The sequence below is a fragment of the Uranotaenia lowii genome, chromosome 2 (assembly GCF_029784155.1).
Source record: "Uranotaenia lowii strain MFRU-FL chromosome 2, ASM2978415v1, whole genome shotgun sequence".
In the NCBI taxonomy this organism is placed as follows: Eukaryota; Metazoa; Arthropoda; class Insecta; order Diptera; family Culicidae; genus Uranotaenia; species Uranotaenia lowii.
The window spans coordinates 310317187-310338299 of NC_073692.1; the positions used below are offsets into that span (position 1 = coordinate 310317187).

Genomic DNA, 21113 nt, shown 5'->3' on the forward strand with positions numbered 1-21113 from the left:
GGTGCTAAGATACCGTATTCCGTCTTTCACAATTAGACCTCATATACTTTGATGGGTAAGAACGTGTCGAAGCCACGGTAATGACTAGCTTATAACTTTACTATTATCCCCCAGTTCTCGTCATTATTTATGGTGCACTACGGACAAACGTAGGATAATTGAACAAACATACTATAATCATTCTACGGTGAGGTCACTTGGCACTTTCCCTAATAGAAACCCTTTAACATAACCTCAAACTGTTACAGATACCTACATTCTGCACAAGTAAATTGAGTTCAAGACTCACTGCAGTTGTGTGACGGTTAATCACTGACTGTAAGTCAAATCAAATTGTAACAAACAAGCATATTTCTAAAGTCAAACCTATATTTTTAGGAATTTTATATTTTTTCGTAAAGGAGATAATAATAAAATTGGTTGATTAAACCGTCGTGCAACACCAAGTGTAGTTTGCATTGATTTCACTTCAAGAACTTTTAAAAACAAACCCGCTTAGTTGGATACCTCAACTTATCTACACCCATACACACCCATAGAAGAGATTGCAAAAATCCAATGCCTCTCGAGCAAATCTCTGTGCCGAATATGGGCTGAAAAGTGTACTGTACCAAAGGTGATATGAATGGAAAAGCACTACTAACATAAAGACTCGAGCTTCCAAGCAAAATGATGCACTACATTCAAAAAAAATTATGAGATTCTCATCCTATTGGATAATTCATCAAAAAAAAAATAGTGAGAATCGAACTCACTGCAACATCTCTTCTCGGTTTGTCAGTCCGATATTTTACCCAGAGCACCATCTGAATCGGTTAGCAAACGAAGGTTTATTGTCATACATAGCGCTTCTGCTACCGCCGATTATCAAAAACAGCACTTCATTGGCCGTCTGCCGTTTAGCCGGTGTATTTTTTCCATCCTGGAAAGGGATGAGAATGGAAGAGGAATAAGGTGGGAATGGGAAACTATTGGTTTGCATACACACGAACAGCTCGTCTTGGCTGGTGGTTTTTTACCATCGGTTGGAAGCAAAGTTTTTTTCCAATGCCGGTTTACATACAAACTCAGCGCTCGGAACATAATTCGAAAATATTCTTGCCGGCTGACTGTTTTTATGCTGCTTTGTCTTGTGATGGGATATGGGATATGTTTTATTTGATTCCTTTCAGACATATGCAATGCGGTTGAGCTGGGATGACAATGCCAGTTATTTCAAAGCTTGATAATGCCGGTCCGGCATAGAATCTTACACCAATAATTCCACCTCTAAGGAAGTTCATTATTGGAGTAGAATCTGATTTGTGGGTGCAGTAAACATAGAAACAGGCTTGATTTCATATCTACAAGGTAAGGAAGCTGTAAAGTCGAATCAGTAAAATTGACACGTTGGCCAAATCGTATGCCAGAAAGTTGAACCGCAAATTGTTGTAAATTCGGAAATTATTTGTTATGGACGATGAACCGTACTATGAAGCGGGGACTTAGATACAACTTTGCTTAGCTTAGTTGACTTTTCATATCCACCTTAAATTGTGGAACCCAAATTGCAGAATTCAAATAGCTTTATTCATATCTTTTTCCCTAATCTCATGTGCATTTCGAATCCCACAATTGCTGGAATGGCTAAGTAGAACAAGTTCTACCTCGCCAATGGTTGTTACTCCATGATTGACCTAGACCAGGCCCGTGCGAAGGACTCGTCCATGGGGGGGGTTTTCGAAATTGAAATTTCGCTAGAAATACCAACAATACCAAAAAATGGCTCGATGTGTTTAGTAGAAGGACTTAATTTTTTTTTCTAAAATTTGTCTTTTTAATAAATTTGAAAAAATATATTTTTTAAAGCGTTTTAAAATTATAGTGGTACAAATCTTCAATTTTAACTTTCAATAACATTAACTGAACTGGTAAACTCGGCCTTTTCGGTAAAAATCATATTATTTAAGTAAGAACATTTCAAGATTATGAATATGCATCAAGAACATTTTTCCATCAAGAACAAATTGATGTCATGTGATAAAAATAATTTTTATCAAATTCTACTCGCAAATTTTGAATATTTATTAATTCCATTTCATTCAGTCTGCGTAATTATTTATAGAATTTAATTGGTAATTCTAATAAACTTCTCGAAAGCTGCAAGACGATTTGCTTTTAGTTAATACATGCAATTTAGTTAATACATCTTTAAAAGTTCGTTTAATATCTATTATTTTACAAAATTGGGAAAAGCGAAAAAATGAAAAACTTTAATAAATTTTCTTTCGCAGAAGTCAAAATGATTTACGGTTTGGGGAAAAAACCTTTGTTTTGAAATTGTTTGAAATATTTCAAAGTTTTATCACAAAAGTGCAGAATTTTTCTAATATAATTTAAAGATATTTTAAAAGTAACAAGACACCAAAATTGATCAAAATTAGCTCTTTCCAGTTTTTGCATCTGATTTAAATGTGAATTTGGTGGCCTTGTGTAATTTATCAAAATTCTTTAAATGTCGAGTTGAGTATTCAGATAAAAATAAATAAACACAAGTTAAAGTTGATGTTGAAATTGGTTGGTCACTTGAAGAATATTTCATATCAGCATTAAATTTATTATGATATAAAAGTGTTTTATAATTATAAAAATGATTAGTAATAATGGAATGGATGAACTTGTTTAGATACAATTCTTAATAAAAACCCATTTCAAAGACAAGATAGGGTTTATTTTAAATTGTAAATCGAAATTGATAGTTAAAAGCTAGTTTCAATTCGTAAATGTTATGTACTTTTGCAGAATGTAATGTCTTAGGCCTAGAGTGATGCAGGACAAAAAACCGCCGGAGGCGAGAAAATTTTACGACATGTTTGTTAACACTTATTTATAAACACCTTTCGGGATGAAATAATTTCCCGTTACTATGGTAAAGTTGTTTCTTGAACTGAAAAATTTTACCTTGAACAAATCCCCATGGGGGGGGGGGTTAAACCCCTAAAACCCCCCCCCCCCCCCCGTTCGCACGGCCTTGACCTAGACCATCAACTTTGCGCAGAGGTCAATAGAATAGAGCTTGGGATTAGCAACACATTCTCAGTGTGCACAAAACTGATGCTCTCTCTTTAAAAAGGAAAGAAAAAAATGATCAGTAACGGCGCCGATTACGCCCTAGTAGTCAATTATGGATGAAGGCAGCATTGTAAGTAAGATACTTTTAAAGATCAACAATCAACCTTCCAATCCATTATTTTTCAAAAGGTTTTTTGATAAACTCTGAAGCTGTGGTTCGTCAGTATCTCCAGCTTTGGGAATCGTCAATACGTTTATGAATCTATATTCAAGTATCTAAGAAAAGGCGTATGGTAAGTTAGGGAACGGCAAAAATCAGGATCCACTTTGAAAATCGGTATAATATCATGGGTTTTTTTTTCCTAAACCTCCTATGCTCCTAGCAGTGCTCAAAAAAGTCAAATTCATTTTATCACAAAACAAACCGAATGAGAAAAAATTGCTTTCTTGCCCATCTATTTAGACTGACAGTGAAAAAATATCAGGTAGGCCTAGACCAACTTCATTATGATGGTGAATATTTATGTCTTGTTCTTTCATTCGCTCCACAGTCAGTCATTTTACAAAGTCGTGACATTATGAAAAATATGAATGGATTTTAATTGTTAAGTTTTTAAAGTAAATTTTTAAGTAGATCAACAATATGAAGAATAAGGAATAGAACACAAACACTAGAAAATTCTTTAAATTTCTTTTCAACTTTCATAAAAAGCAATTAAACGTTTTAGAATGTCCTTATCTTTCTACATGCTCTCAGACGATTTCTGAATCTTATAATATGTATAAACAACTCCATGCATTTCTCAGTTCGAAGTCTTTTTTTGCCTGGAACAACTTTTATTCCAAATAAGTAGGTATAAATGTAAACAGCAAAATAATTTTTTTCCAGCCAATGCTTCTCACACACAACAGCTAGCTAACTGACTTCACTGATTTCAGCAATTTCATGACTGAGATTTTTACAAGATCACGGTCACGAATTTGAAAATGAAGTGACTTTTGATCGACAATCAGTCAGAAATTGCTTTGTGGATGATCAGAAGAAATTAGGTTCGGAGTAAAATGTGTACTGTGATTGAAAAATTATTTCACATTCATGCTAGTGTAGGGATCTCTCCATTTTATTAATAACAACACTCCACACTTCTTTTTAAACAACACCAAACTTCGGTTTAACTTTTATTGCCAACAACCTATTCCGTTCGCTACCTGTGCTCAACTGACCGTTACACGTCTATCTCTATCGCTTCAGTCAACTATCTCCCTTGCACTCTTATAGCAGATTATAGCAAAGAGGTGCAATAGAATCGTTATAGCATAACAGTGATGGGACACATACACTCTACAGCTAGCATGTCAACAGTTTTGAACACTGGCTCCTAGGCTTCTAAAGGATATTCCTATTTCAATTTCAGGGGCATTTATTGGCAGCATATTGAAATAAAGTTATCAAATTAATGAAAATAACAGTCCCTAGCTGGGTTCCCTAACTGTGATATCTATTGTATCGACTAATTTGCAAATCAATTTAATATATAACTGATACCCTTAAAGATGACTGAAAGTTAAAACGGTGAACAGTTAATGAAGTAGGTATAACCACACAAAATTTTCTCTATTAAATACATTTTGACACATTTTTAAAACAACAATAACGTAATTCAAAGTATGATCAAGCTTATTCAAAATTGGAAAATAGTTTTTATTATGTTATTAACGATTAGAAAATTATTCGATCCAGAGCTCAGCTATGCCTCAAGTTGATTGTAAATTAAGGTTGTCCGAATTTTTTCAGCACGTACCCGGGCCCTGCAAATCTAGGTAATTTTGTTAAAAAAAACCTGGCAACATATGGAAAATTGTTTCCAAATTGTTGATCAAAAATCCGGCAATATCCGGGTAAATTTGGTCAAAGGCCAGAATTTTTATATGCAATACCAAAATGGCTGAATAGGAAATTTGACATATCGTTGCTTTTCCTATATATATACACACCTTGGCTCCATACCCTGCAAACATAAAATCGCATTAGAAATGATGGATTAAGTCGTTAATAATGTTAGTGCAAATCGCAATTCCTACAAAATAAGTAAACAATCGTAAAAATGTTTACCTCAAGTCAGTATAAAACGGATATGATAAACAGCTGTGCAACCAGATTACTAAAATCAGATGATTCATTTGAAAGAATTGTCCAATGAAAGAAGCAGCAAATATTGTCGCTGTCAACGGTTTGCATGAATTGAGAGCAAAAATTGCGCTCTCTTGCTAATTTTCAGGCGTTGAATAACGTCCAATTTGTATAGTTCTTATCGTTCTAGACAGAAGTTCAAAATGTGTATTGCCTTCACTTTAGTGGGTAAATCCTTTTTTTTCGAGTTTTATACGATCATTATATAATATATATGAAAGGTATAACAAAAATGTTTGCTGAGTTCATGAGGTGATAGTTGAGTAAAATTCAGTTGGACTCTGAATAATCCAATGTTAGCAAGTTGGTTATTTCTGGCATCGTGCAATACCGCGAAAACTCTAATAAAGTGATAGTAAGCCAAAGATGTTGTTTTTGCGTCTGAGGAGAAAAATCTTCCAAACCTGCCAAAACTAAATTCAATATAAAAATTCTGGGTTATTCCGAAGGTTGCAGGAAATTAAAAAGTCTTTCAAAGCGCCCGGGATTTGAAAAAATGTGGTTTACTTCTGAATTCTTGTTGATTTGTGGATTACTCGAAACTCACTCTACAAATTTTCCCCTAATTTCACACATGTAAGCGTTACATTACTAACTAATGTTGCTGAAAATTTCAATCAAAACAATCAAAAGAGTTCTTCACAAAAAAAAGTGTTGAAGTTTTTCGAGTACAGGGGCCTTAATTTTCTGCAACCATCTGAACCAACTTAGATGGTTTTAGGTCAATCTTTCGTGAAGCCTTTCGAATTTGTGCTTACATATACTCATAAGCCGCACTACTTTTCTAAAATTTAATAAACATCGTTACCGATCATCTCTTTAAGGACAAATTGATAATTGATAAACTTTACACTTTACGGCACCATCGAATGGGAGCCAAACATTTTACGAAAATATCAGTAACGGGCCTATTCCAGCCGCCACATCATTACCAATAGCAGACGTCTCCCCGCTTTGCATAAACTCCCTATAGCACAGTTGAAATTGTTGAAATTTTTTGGGCTGAATTTACTCATTTTGGTGCAACGTAATCTTTCAACTGTGCTCACCTGCATTGGAGCAAGTAATTCATCACTCCACCGCCACCAAATGATTCATGGAGCGAATTGAACTGTGCAAAATTCGACAGTAGTTCTCGGTTAGTTTGAGTAGTTGAACTTTTACTTGCTTCGTAGTGTTTTTTTTTTAACATCAACCCTTTAATTGAGACATCCGTTTTCCCACAAATTTTAAAGTCATCGAAGCTTCACAGAAACCACCTTCGCCTACGTACGAGAAGCCGCCCGAAGGTAGGCAGCTGGAGGTGCGGTGAGCCGTAAAATTATGACTTGCTGCAACTAAACCGTATAGGTACCAACCTACTGCTACTGCTTACTGGGGCTGCTGATCCCGATTCGGCTGGTTAGGCAAGTTTGTTTTCGCTTCCCAATGGAACGCGCGACAAGTCTCGGTGCCTGGCGCTGCTGGTTGGTTGCTTCATGGAATCACGCCCGGTCTCACCCGAAAATCGTCTGTGGGCACCTACCTTCATAAATATGTGTGAATGAACGCGCGCCATCGCCGACGCGTCGTCGTTGATCCGAATGTTGATTTTCAGCTCAATTATGTGTACCATCGCGCACCGAAGCTTAGCATATTTACGCAAAACGAGTGGCGGTAGCCGTTGGAAATGTTGCCGTTTGCGAACACACTATCGGGCCAGTCTGCCCGTGTTCCGATATTAAATCTCAATAAATATTTTGACAGTTGTGAGACACGATCCCGGGCTTAAGTTGCGTGTCAACTTGGGGCTGCCTGCGCGGCTATGCGGCGAGTGTCTTGTTGTATCGAACACAGCAAACAAGTACACGGCAATCGGCATTAATTGATATTTTATTGAGACAATTTGGGTCAATTTCGGTAGCAGAGTCGGATCGATGGATGCTGTTATTCGAAAAGGAGAGTAAACCGGGGCCATAACTAAATGCTTTAGCGCGTGGAATTTGTTCCACTTGCCGAACGGGTTGAACGATCGTAAACAAATTTTTAAGTGAATGTTTTTTATGTTCGATGGAATCGATACCATTCATTTGGTAAACCAACTTAACAGATTTTTTTTTTAGAAAAAATGTTCCTAAAGTGTTCAAAGTTGCTATTTTGCATCAAAGTGGTGTAAAGAAGTACCTAGGTGTCATCAGTCCATTTAAGACTATTCCGAGACATTTACGATTAAACAATACTGTGCCTTATATCCATTGCCCTCTGTAGATCCATAGTGCTGTTCCTACAGCAATTGTTCCTGCAGGTCAAAAAAAACTGGTGGAGGACAATCATAACGCACCGAGCGTAAAAGTTGGGAAAGGAAAATCGCACAACACGACAACATAGGGATTTTCAAAAACAAAAACCTTCGAAGGAAGGCCAGCTTCAGGACAGTAAACCCTGGACAAAGATTAAAAGTAAAATGAGAAGAAAAATCACAACAAAGCAGAAATGGCATCAGCAGCATCATCAACATCAACGTGATCCCGCTCTCCCCCGTCCATTCATTCATTGTCCGACCGACTGACGGAAACGACGCGCTGTTGTTTGCCATCTTCAAAGCAATGGATGCCGACAAACAATGCTGATTCAAGACCGGCAGTAAGCGGAAAGTAAGCAGGACACAGTGCGACCTGTTTTGAACCGGGCGATGAAGGGCAAAAGCAATCCTTTTGTCTTACGACACCTCTTGGGTTTGGTTTGGGGTTCTCCTTTTTTTTTTCCCTGGTCTGTGTAATGATGATGAAAAGAGGTGGGCGTGTGGGTGGCACTTTACGCGATAAAGGGATTCTTCATTAATCAAGGATGTTTGTGGATCACGACCTAGCGAAGGGTAATGAACCTCTATCGAGGGCATTTAAACGCTGCGAAGTAAATGAGAAACATGTTTTTCGCTCGAAGGAGGTCACTGTTTTCGAAAACAAACCTTAGTGGCAAATTGCGCAGCTTGACCATTTATCTAAAAAAAGGAAACTGCTGCACAGGAAAGCGCAATCGATTAGCATCCCTTGTTTCAGCGTCACATGTCAATGGTCTTTCAAACCCTATGATGCGCTCGTTATCTACAGCACAAGTTCTCCGCAAACTAGCTGCACAACACCTAATCCTACCTTCTTAGCTTCAGGTACTGGCGACATAACCACAAGTGGTCACGTCGTCATCGAGGTCGTATGTAAAACTTTTAATTTAGCCACATGTCGGCCTTCCCCCGGCCGCCGTGGTGTCGTGTCTTCACCCCTTCATTCCCTTAAGCAACGCGTTTGGTCCTTCGAACCGGCTTCTAGCCAGTATGAGCTCAGAAGGTGTCCAAAGAACCTCGTCGCCCGGACCCGGCGACAATTGCGAATGCTATAAAAAGCCCCATAATCATGGAGAAGTGGTAAAATAGCAGCATAATCTACGAACATGATATGCTACGCCGTGTGGCCACCAGCCATGAGTTTCTGGTTACCTACCCGGTTGATGTTGTTGTTGTTAGTCAAGTTGTCGGTGCATGTTCCTATGCGACTACTTGCTGCTGCTGCTGCTTCTCCCGGGCCCGGGGTGTCGAGGCTTGCGGACACAGTTCTCAAATGTCACAACCGTAATCGTGCTGTTGCTGTCATTTGGTGTTGTCGTGTTGGTGTTGCTGTTGACGATAATGATGACGGCCCCGGCTGGCTAGGAAGAATGGAGGGACCCCAGTAGTGAGGCGTTTAGGCGTAAACAGCTACTGTCTTCTCCAGTTTCCCCAAGCCACTCGCTGCTGGACGGTCAAATGCTGGATGGATGCTGCAAAATTTGGTTTCCCAGAAGGATTGGACCCGGTGGAAACATACTTTACCGCGCTGGATTCTCGAGCACCGGTTGAGGATAAATTCCCGAGGATGCTCTAAACTAACCGGAAGCGAAATGAGATTAGTGGAATAGGATTTTTTTTTCTCTGTTTTTTACGTAAAAAAAACCTCTGAGCTCTATGAATTTGTTTGTGTATGCTATTCTGCGACATAACCGCAGAATGTGCTTGGCATTTTCAGTGGTGATTTCCCGAGGATACCACGGACCAGGACACCACCGGCAGGAATCTGCACTAGGATGGAATGTGCTTTTTTTCTATCGCGGTTGCATTTCAAGCGAAATGTTTATGATATCCTGGGGTATTAGTGGGGAGAGATTGTCTACGTTGAATGTTGTTTTGCTTCTAAGCGTCCGGACAGATTCCAACAATATATGGACTAAAATGGCCGAGTAGCCATCATATTTTGCAGACCACACTATCTTTTTCCACTCCTGAGACGAGTTAATTCCGTTAAAATGAAAATTCATTCTGACAAAACCAGACACTGTTAATAAATTAAAACCATATGATAGGATCATATGACCGTTTTCTTCTTTTATTGTCCGGATACTTTAAAATTGAGTCATTAAATCAAAAATTGGATTTATTACACTTGAGAGTGTATCTTGAGTAGCTAAACTATTTTTGGAATCCTGGCTTTTGATGATGGATTCTTTAAACTGAATCCAGACTTCAATTATATTATTATTCACACGCGTTAAAATTCATGGAATGAAATGCGATTCTTCTGCTCATTCGCCACTCTTAAATCGTCTTTAGCTAATACCTCTCCACTTCTCTTTTTAAAAAAAATAAATTCGTAAAATCACATAAAATTAGACTTTTTCCTCTCTATGTGAACCCTTTACTTTTTTAGAACTCAAAACCCCATAGGGTAGACTCAACTGCAAGAAGCGAATAATGATAATAATAACCTCCATTGGTCGGGATTCGACCAAACTGAACTGAATGCCAAATTGAAAAAAAAAATGAGTTATCTATTGCAGCGGATTCAATACATATTACCTACTCAATGAAAATTATGACGTTTTTCCATTTTTTATAGATTTTATTGAAAAAATCAATGTTACAGGCAATGGAATTGGCAAAAATGCATTGCACCAAAGTGAACTGAGAGCCCCCGTAAAGGGAAAAATAGAAACTCGGAAAATCGGTTTTGTGCAGGATAATCTGCAGTTTGTTTGGTTTTCCGATTTGAATCTGTTGACGGCTCTGTAAGATCTGAAAACTGATTATTAAGCTTATAAATTTTCGATCAGCCAGACCGAACTGAGTCCTTTGAATCTTATTTTCCATTTCTCCTAATGGATTGGTAGGATCTTTAACTTTTAATGATAATAGAAGCTTATTTTTGTTGCTTACCGTTTGGAACAGAACCGGTAAGTTAAAATCTAAAGTGGGAAATTTGTATGGCTTGGTTCACTCTGGCTCAACGAAAATTGCTATTTTTTGAGCATCAGCCATACTTGATAGGTCCTAACTATAAAGCGCCTATTAGTAGGCTCCTAAGTTTAGAACAAATTGCTCCGTCAAATGGCAGATTTTTCAACATTTTGGTTCGACCACAGGGAATTGAGTGTAAACATATCATTATTAAATTCCAATTTAGTATTAAATCGGGTATCGTTAACTAACCAGTATAGCCTTAATGCCTTGAAAAGAGTCTAAATTTGTTGGTAAAACGATTAAATAAGATTTCTTATGAAATGGTACCGATTGGTAAGGATCTGAACTTTGAACTGAATTATCTCGAAATCAAGTTCAGGACGTTCAGCTAAATGTTCTTCTCTAAACTCAAAATTCTTAATCAAATTTTGATGAACTACTAAAGCGATTCAAGAGTAATAATCTCGACTTAGAGCTAAAGCTAAAATCTCGAAATCTTACTCGGGGTTTACAATTCTACTACAGTTTTTCAAAAAAAAAATCTCACGTGTGCAATGCTCAAGAATATCGAATTTCAATAAGATGAGACTAAGCTTGCCAGATTGTCCACCAGATTTTCTTCACTTTATTTGCAAACAATATCAAACAAAAATTTCAATTGATTCATATTTTTTTTGGGTTCAAATTGTTTGAGCAAATTTCATCAAAATTTACATGAATGATGTTTTGGAAACTTTAAATATGATTTAAAGTTGATTTGTGTGTTTTGATATGAGGAACAGATTTTCGAGTGCTATTCTCGACTTTTTTTTATTGATTTGAATTTTTAATTTCTCGTACATTGGGAAAAATGACCCGAAATTGCACGACCCGGCAGAAAAATGTCTGGTAAGCTTAGGTTAGAACAATTCTGAATTTAAAGGATCCAAATTTGCTCTTACACATTGAAATTCGATGTCTGTGATCTGATTTTAAACTTTTTATTCAGCTTTTTTGTTTTTGAAATCCAGTTTGGGAACATTGGGAAAAAAACCTGATTCGAATCTTGGTCGAAACCTCGAAACCTCGAAACGAAAGTCGAAACCTCGACTAGATGCATTTCCATATTCGACACTCATCATTTTGGAATATGAAAAATTTCAACTTTAACAACATTTCAACTTTTAATTCTATTACAGAACTCGAACTAAAGTAAGTTTCATAGTAGTGATCCAGAATTGAAAAATCTGAAACATTTTCATAAATTCATTCATTCTAATAAATGAGTCAAAAAAGAATTCACATTGAATGCCGAAAAATAAGAATAATAAGAGATTTCTGATTGAAGATTGTGATACAAATTTCGCTTGTTGGCAAGGTTGCCGAAAAAAAAATTCTGTGTTTTTGAGCATAGAAATTCTGAATTTCTGTGATTTTACCCAAAAATTCTGTGATGGTTTTCTGTGATGCTATTTCCGTTATTTTCATTGAAAATTCATGACAAATTGTGTCTATTTTTTACATTCTAGTTGAGGAGAATCAATAAACATTAGAAATCTTATTAAAAGCTAGAAGTATAAATTTTTTTATTGGCAAAAAAAATTAAATTTTGGAAATTTATTCAAAATTCGAATATTCAGTGAAATCTGAGAATATATCAAAATTCTGTGTTCTGTGACACAGATTCTGTGATGAAAATTTGCTCAAAATTCTGTGAAATTACAGATTTTTCTGTGATTTCAGGAACCTTGCGTGTTGATTATAACTAAAAGAAATTATTATCTGGAACTTAGATTAAAAATCGTTGTCAGATTCGGATTTCAGATTTTGAACTTAGGTTCAAACGGCAGGATTCTGATCCGGAATACAAATAAAAAAATCAGTTTCAGTTTAAACTCGATGTTAAGTTTTATAATCAAGATAAACATACCAATGTGAAAGTTTCATTAAGGATTCAAATTGCAGATTATCGTAGTTTCAAAGCTTTAATTCATAATGCAAAACATAAGTTTTATATTTAATCTGAAAAAAAAACACGAACAAAAACCAGCAGAAACCACGAGCATAAACTAAATTTGGATTCATTTTGAAAACTTTATTCTTTGAAAAAAAAATTCTAATTTTTAAAAAATGTGTCATTATAAAACAATTTTTTATGAGCAATTTTTATTGAACTTGTTTTTTTATCTTCAAGCAAAACATAAGCTGTTAATGAATTTTACTGGTTTTTATATTGCAAATTATACACTAACCCCGTCTTAGCCGATTAAGACTTTGCAGACTTAATAAATTATTCAAATTTGAAACTGCTAAGTTATTCAAAATTGAAGTTTCAAACTAAAATCTTAAATTTCAATCGAATTTACAAGAATAGAAAATGGAGCTGAATTGAACCGCAATCTTTTACTTTTATTTCTAAATATTTTGTGGTTGATGAAATGAATAAGGTTATTATTATTCACTAATTTAAGAAGATAGAAAAAGTTTTTATCTTCAATGACACCTTGAAATTCGTTATTTAATTTTTGAAGATTTGTTTGATGAAAAAAAGCAATTCTAGGACTTTATTTCGAAAGCTAATATTTAAAATAAATATCCAACTACCATTGTTGAATAACTCAAGGCGGAATAATTATATGAAGCCTACATTTGTTTATTCTCTATATGTATAAATTATTCAAGTAAAACTGTTATGAGAAAAATTTGTCTCCAAACGCCAGACCGGGTTGGGAAATAAATGGGAATTTTTCATCAAAACCGGGAAAAAATCTTGTGCAGTGCAAATCACTTTTTCTAAGTAGATATATACATAATTTCTACGTCTTATAGAAAAGATGGAAGTTGTTTAAGAGTAAACTTTTATTAAAAATTGTACATAGACTTTTATTGTATTTCTTTGATGAAAATACGAAATGGGAAAAGTTTATGCGTATTTCCACCAAACGTTTGAAATTAAAGCCAAAGTTGTTCGAAATTCTAATTTAAATCAAAATTTTGAATTACGAATTGATAAAGAAAAATTTGATTAAAAATACAAGTTCAGTATGATAATTCCAATTTAGATTCTGAATAAAGATTTGATTCAGAACACAAAATTAAGAAGGTCGAATTAAGTTCTCTGGTTGAGACTTTATTCATGCATTCAGAAGTTGGACTGAAAATGCAGATGAATTTTTAGAAAGAGATTCAAGGTTTCGAAATCGAACTTAAATTACATTCCAAAATGTAAAAATATAACTAAGGTTGTGATTCTGAATTCAGACTCATGGTCTGGATTAAACATACTCATTTTTGAACAGAATTAAAAACAAAGCTAAGAAACTAGTAATTTTAATCCAAAATTTAGTACCCAGTACACAGTACTATGATTTCAGAAATAACTATTCTAATAACATTCGAAAATCAAATATCCATATTCAGAATTAAAAAAAAAAACTAAACAATAGTAATGCTATTTATGCAATATTTTTAAATTTTCTAACTTTAAGTCTTAGGATAAAAATACAAAATTTTCACTCCAGGTTCAAAATGGCAATTAAATTTTTGAAACTAATATCGACATTCTAAGTTTGAGTCTGAGGATTAGAATTCAATGTCTACAATCAAAGTTCGAATTGGCAATTAAATTTTTGAAACTGTTATCTACATTTATGGATAAAAATTTCAATACCAAGTTGGTATTTCATAATTTGAGTTAAACTTTTTAAGTCCGAGTTTAACAAAAATACATTATCACACAGAAATTTTTTTTGACTATTACGTGTCACTGAAAACTGCTACCTTTAAAGTAAATCACCTGTAATTAACAAAACCTGTAATTTTAAATTGTTTTCCTTGAAAGTTAACAAAGATTCATTTATTATTCAGCAAATGTCCTGTAAAAAAGTTGTACACTAAAAATTTAATGTCACGTAATCATGTTTTCGACCTGTAAAATTACGGTAAATGTCGTGCTCCTTTTTGTTACAGGACTTTTTGCTGTGCAGCACAAAATATGCTTGTATTGTTATCTGAGTATACTAATTTATCAAAATTATTTGAATTTTTGAAATTAAGTTCATTCTGGTAAATTTTATAAATTTTATTTTTTGGTTTTTTCTTAGATTAATGAACCCTTTTTCAAATGTACATTTATAACTTTATAGCTTTTCATGTGAAATCAATTGATAGCATTGAAATTTTACTAGGTTTCGAATAAACGTATAGTAAACTTCTACATAAGAAATCTAAAAAAAATTGAAAAATATATCATTTTTCAGCCCTTTTGATGTTGCAGCTTTCATTTTAAGACATCATTATGGGATAATCGTTCCTTTTAGAATTAAGAATGAAATAATGACAACAAATCTCTATTTTTCCGTTCAGTTCTAACAAATCTAACATGATTTTTCAAAGATTACATAAAAAATTTCAATAAAATTTTTTAAACTTTATCAAACCTCCCGATGTTTTAATATGACAAAATAATTACATTTCAAATATTTTTTTAATATTTTCACGAAAAAAAATCTAACATTAAATTTGTAGGGTATATTATCCTTACAAAATTTAGAATATTCAAGACACCTTTGAACCCCAAAATTGTTTTATTGACAAATGAAAGTTTTGGTTCTGATTAATTTACCGAACTTTGAAATCTCCCACAGAGTTTGAGATCTAGAACGTCAGCTTAGATGTACCACATGATATCATAATGTGGATTCCAAGATGGCGTCCAAAAAATTCGAGTTATTAAAATAAAATAAAGAAGTTTCCGTAAAAAATAGTTGTCAGTGTTGGAAAATGATGGAATTATTTTCTTACTCTGTTACATTTCACCATTTAAAAACTTTATTATCGGTGCGAAGTCCAACAAGTCTCACCAAGATTTTAGCAGTTGTGAATAATTTTCGAGTTGCAAAATTGATTCACTGAAAATTTTTAAGCTTTCACATACTTTCACTTACAAATATTATAAAATGTCGATTTGTTCGGTCAATAAATTTCGTAAAAGATATGAAGCAGTGGAAAACATAAAAATGTCACAAGGGAAAACCGGGAAAATATATTGCTCTGTGAAATTTTCGCATCGTGGATCCGCCTTTGGGTAGCTTATGAAAAATAACAGATAAAATATTTGCATAAATTCAGGGGTATTTAATATTCAAAAACATTGTATCCCACTGCCTCGTTTACTGAAAACCTTGGCCACTTATCCTTTGGAGGGATTCATAAAAACTGTGTTGTCCGCGACATTTTCCTATAACAACTAGCGTAATCAATTGAATGAGGTTTAGAATAATATCACTAATCGACAGATAACTGAATTCAACAGTAAGAAAAGCAAACCCGTACAGGCCCACTTTTCAGTCCAGAACACGAAGCAAAACGCAAGGGAAAAAATTAATTGAAAACGCATTTAAGTCCCCACTTTCTGCTTGTTTGTTGTGGTCGTCTTTTGTCCTAAACGTTAAGTTTCTTCAATTTTGTATTTTTTCCCCCTCATGGCCTGTCCCTGTCATCTGGGAGAAGTGACAGCCGGTTTCCTCAAATAGCCCGAAAGAGTGGGCCAAAACCAAGCCAAGCGATTGTCCCCCAGCATTTCGGTGTCAAATATCTTGTCGCCTAAACAAATGACACTTTCCACAATGAACGGGGGCCTTTCGATGGCGCGCACCCACAATTCATTCGGTGGTTTATTGGGCCTACCCATACCTCTGTCTTTTGCGGGGGTCGCCTTCGGTCAACATTCTACAGCTACAGAGAGTTGAGGGGAAACCACCCTCGAAATAATAACTTCCATTACGACGACTGGCGTTGGGTGAACGGGCGTGATTCTCCAATTTCAATGGAGGCTGCAAGACGTGTATAAATCTTTATGACACTTTCGCCAAGTCACGTCTCGGTTTTTGGCTTGAGAAAAAAATTGAAGGAAGGGAGCTGTTTGAAATTCGGTGGGAGGAATCTTTTTTCTGTTTTGTCTCCTGATCTGGCGATGAATATCTAACGCCCGTTTTCCGCCAGTCAGTCACTCATTTATAAAGTTTTGCCTAGGAGTTGAACAACAGAAGGTCGATTGAGGTGGGTAACTTGCCCCAATATTAATATGCCGGTCATTAATAATTTTAGGGGCGATTTGGTTGCAAAGTCGTCGTTGTCGTCGGGACACATCGTAAAAATTACGCACTTTATGGAGGGGAAAATTTCTCGTTCAAGCGACTAACGAGTGTGTGGGATCGTTAGTGTCAAGCGGCACTCATGGAGCAGGGAAATTGGTGGATATCGTTTGGGGCGATATGGAGGTGCGGACATCGTAAATAAAACGAAGAAAAATGTATGGGGCCCGGACGGTTTTTCGAAGGGGGAGCTAGTAATATTTTTCCCGGGGAGCTGTCGCTCGAGAGCAATACAAACATTGAGCGAAATTTTATGTTTTGAGAAGCGATAGTTTCTGACAGGTTTTATGAGGCGCATGTTAAGGTTGTCCTTCCTTTTGAATGAAGTGCTGCTGCTGGTTGCTTGTAAAACTCTAGGAAGCGCTCTGGCACTTTCTTCTCTTTGCTTTGTTGTTGAAGCTATGTGGGAATACTCAAGTGTATCGCTCCGATGAATGGAATTGACAATTTTGACAGCTTCAGCTATTAACACACGCCATTCAAACATGCGTCTAACAATTAGAAAACCATCAACCCTAGCTCGAATGAGCTGAGATTGACTAGAAATAGATCGAAATGTACGAAACATGACATGCGACGATAATTTCTTCAACTATTGGAAGCAACCAATTTATGCAACTGAACATCATCCGAATAATGGATGTAGGATTTAAAGTGAGGTTCATTTCTACTTTGTGTATACTCAAGAATACAATCTGATAGACCTTTTAAAAACGCCTTTGTTTATGCATTTCAAAAATTTGGGACACATGTTTTATAGGTGCATCAGGACATCAAATTCAGAAGCTCATTTAAACAAAACGTAGCAAGTTTGCTTACAAAAACATTTTATTAAAAACCGTACTCCGTTGGCCACTCTTATATGCATTATTAAAAAACTATCCTGCAAAAAAATATCCTAACGCGTCATGTGACGTGTCAACTTGACGAAGGTTGAAAGTGTGACAAATATGAACATCCATTCTTGGGCCTGCTTCTCCTCACCTCGTACCAACTTCTAGCCCAATCAACCTGCATAAATTATGCTTATGGGGGAATCTGTTGGCTCAGACTCACCCCTGAAACCTCGAGCAGCCGCCAGCCGTGTCTAAGTAATTTAATCCGAAAAGTCAATCAATTTTTTCGGCATCCCCTTCACACACCGACGACTTGGTGTTTGGGGTAAGTGTGTGCTTGTTTGCATCCCGACAGGATCTTGGAAGGGAAATTGAACACTTGCGCATCTCCAAATTTCCTCCCGAAAAAACAAAATCGATTTCACCGAAGGTATTCCGCAACGAGTGACACACCCGCACCCCGAAAAAAACACGCGACACTTGAACAACTGCTTCAGCAGCACGGGAAATGGATCAAATTTATTCCATTTCCGGTTGCGGAGTTTGGCGTCCCCTAAAGCTTTGGAAGCGACTAAGAGAGTTGTGTCTTCCTTTTGTGACAGACACGATGCGACCGCTGCTGCTGTCTGGCTAGCTGTCAAGATGGAAATTAAGATTTTAATAGTGTTTATCTAGTTTTTGTTTATCTTCTTTCGGTAAACTGTAGAGGGTAAGCGATAGGAAATTGTCTTTTCGTCAGCGAAATCGATTCCGTGGAGCAAGACTTCCGTTGTCGGGAAGACTTAATCCGCCATTATTGTAGAAAACTTCCAGTCACAACAACAAAAGTGCACAGCTTCGCCCCGGGGATTGAAAGCAGCGTGCAGTCATCTCAAGTAGTAGCCACTACAGTGCAAATGTTGTTGCAAAATTTCAATTTATGAGTTGGTAAACATTTGCCTTTGTTATAGGACTCTTGTCCGGTTCGACTTTACAGAGATGGTTTTGCTAGAGCAAACACTTTCGCGCTGATATTTATCCGTCTCTTATTTTTTTCTCCCCTGATAGCAGTAGGATGGGGGCACTTTCGTTTGTTGAGAAACTAATTTCTACGTCGTTCACATACTGCGGGAATGTGTTTAGTGAGGTTAATTGGATTTACAAGTCTTGTTTGTTTTCGCAATTAATCTGTTATCCAGGGTTCTACAAATGCATTCGAGCCGCATGGTTGCAAGCTATGACGAATGTATACGATTCGAGGAACCGCCTTGAAGAACAAATAAACGCCTGAGTGTAGGCAATGCATAGATTTGAGATGTTGATGATAATTGTACTAACTCCTGAGTCTTATTATTGTTCAATAAATATAGGATCATAAAAACATTTCAAAATTTTGAAAGCAAAGATTATTGTTGGTAAAAGCCATTCTGATTTAGCAGTACCTTTGAGCACAAAAGAAAATATCCAATTACATCGTAGACAACAACCATTATTCAAAATCTAAGCACACTCGTTACACCATAATGTTGAAACCTGCTCCCGACTCACATTACCTTAATTGACCCAGTTTCGAACATCCTGGATTGAAACTCCTGCAAAATAGGGACAACACAATTCAACCTTAGACCAGCATTGTAGAAACCTACCTTTCAAAATTCCACCACCTTCCATACTCACGGAAGGCATCGAAATGAAAGCATGACGCGTGCTCCGTAATCCACAAACTGTTGTTAGCTTCCCCGAAAAAGGAGGGCACGTTTTCCCCGAGTAGCGAGCAAAGCAAAGGAAACTCCATAATTACCGTCATAAGGTCCCCCACTCCACCGCCAAAGTCAGGACTCCGTATCCTCCGAACAAGGGAATCTTTTAAATATTAAACTCTCTCACTTTCTACGAAACCTACACATCAACGACTCGCAGCACGTTGAAAACGGAAAAGACTCACCGGAACGGAGAATTTTTATGATTTCCCAGGCAGCAGCACACGTGTGATTTTATGTTTCCCCCAAACCCAACCCACCTTAGAAAATACGTCATATTTACATACATACACCATACACTGACTCGCCCAACAAAACCGATTCGACTGTACCCGAATTACCCGGGATGCCTCAATTGGTCATAAAACCGCCCGAAATAATGCTATCCGGCTGTGGTGGATTTTCTCCCCTCTTCAAAACAATAACAGAACAACCGCTGTAAGGTATGTCGAAGTTTAGCACCCATAAACACGTGAACCCCACCTTTGCAGTCGCCCTTTCGATAACCTTTTCTCGATTTCGATCTGCCACCGATCGTATGTCAAACACATTTCACTTGACTCACCATCAACGACAATATGAGTAGGTACACCACGTGGAAAATCTTTCCCCTTTTACTTTAGGCGGAGTTGTTTGGGAAAAATTCACCCGAAAAATATCCCCAGCTCAATCAACAGTGTTCAAATTGTTTTATGTGAGGCAATTAAAATACAATTAAAAGACGTGGAATTCCGGGGCTCATCCGGGGCAACTTTTACGCATATTTAACGGTGTTGACACGATTCCGGGAAACCGCTCTCGAACTAAAGGAAGGGAGGGTCCAATGATTTTTATTGGGCATCCCGAAATTTATGATGGCAAACGGAAAATTGTGCAACACAAATTGTGCAACCGGTTAGTCGTTAACGTAGTCTTTTTTTTCGAGAAGGGTGAAATTTTATTGATTTGTTTTTATTGATTACCTTGTAATCTATTATGAATGGACTTAAACCACATAAATTGAGTTGACGATTCTTGATGATTCTAACCCCCTTTTTTATTCTTTCTTTCTATTGCAGGTAATCATCGCATTCCAGATCTAATTTTGACTTCAGAGGAGCAACAGGCATTTGAAAACAGTTGACAAGAAAGAAAATTTATACAAGCAAAGTGTGGTACAAAGGCTATTGTTCAAATAATCATTTTGATGATCGAAGACCGCCAAATCTTCTCCTTCTCTTGGATGATGATTGCAGCTGACGATTCGATGATGTAAGCAACTAGGGTGGCTACAGGTATTTATATAAAATTGAATTGAATTGAACATTTTAAGCACAAGTTTCAAGTTCAACTACCCAATCACTCCGTCTTACTAAGAGTGTTTTTAAAGTTTCTCAGTCTTGATTAACGGAACTGAAAGAATTTTTCTTCGTCTTATTCACTGGAGCCGTAACAATTTCAATACAATTATTCAATCGGAATTGTTTCTAAATATCATTGCGGCAGCCTTAAAGTTCCAAACTTCTCCACAGCCTTGCCAGATCTAAGGATTTCTCCGTAGTTCTACGGATTTTAAGCATTTCTACGGAGCTACGGATCGATGCTCGAAATCTACGGGTTTTCAGCATTTCCTACGGATTTTCTACGGATTATCAAATAAATTCAAGGGATTCTGCGGATAAATGAAAATTTTACCTGATGACCATAAAAAAAGGTCATCAAGTTTTGTTTTGCGGAAATCAGTACATTTTTCGATTTTTGGGAAATCTACGGACTTGAGCGGTTTTCAATCTGGCAACGCTGCTTCTTCAGTCACTTTGTCTTATTAACGCACCAGCACTAAATTTAATTTCGGAAGTCCGGACTTTCGACTTCCGAAAGACTTCCGAAAAAGAAATGTAAAGTACAAGATTGTCGGAAGTCTTTGTTTAGTTGCAA

At 36.3% G+C, this 21113-nt stretch overlaps 1 protein-coding gene across 1 annotated transcript in view; it reads left to right on the forward strand.

Annotated features, from left to right (window-relative positions):
• LOC129747887 (frizzled-2) overlaps window positions 1-21113 on the forward strand; it is a 132115-nt gene that overhangs the window by 87122 nt on the left and 23880 nt on the right. The window lies entirely within an intron of this gene.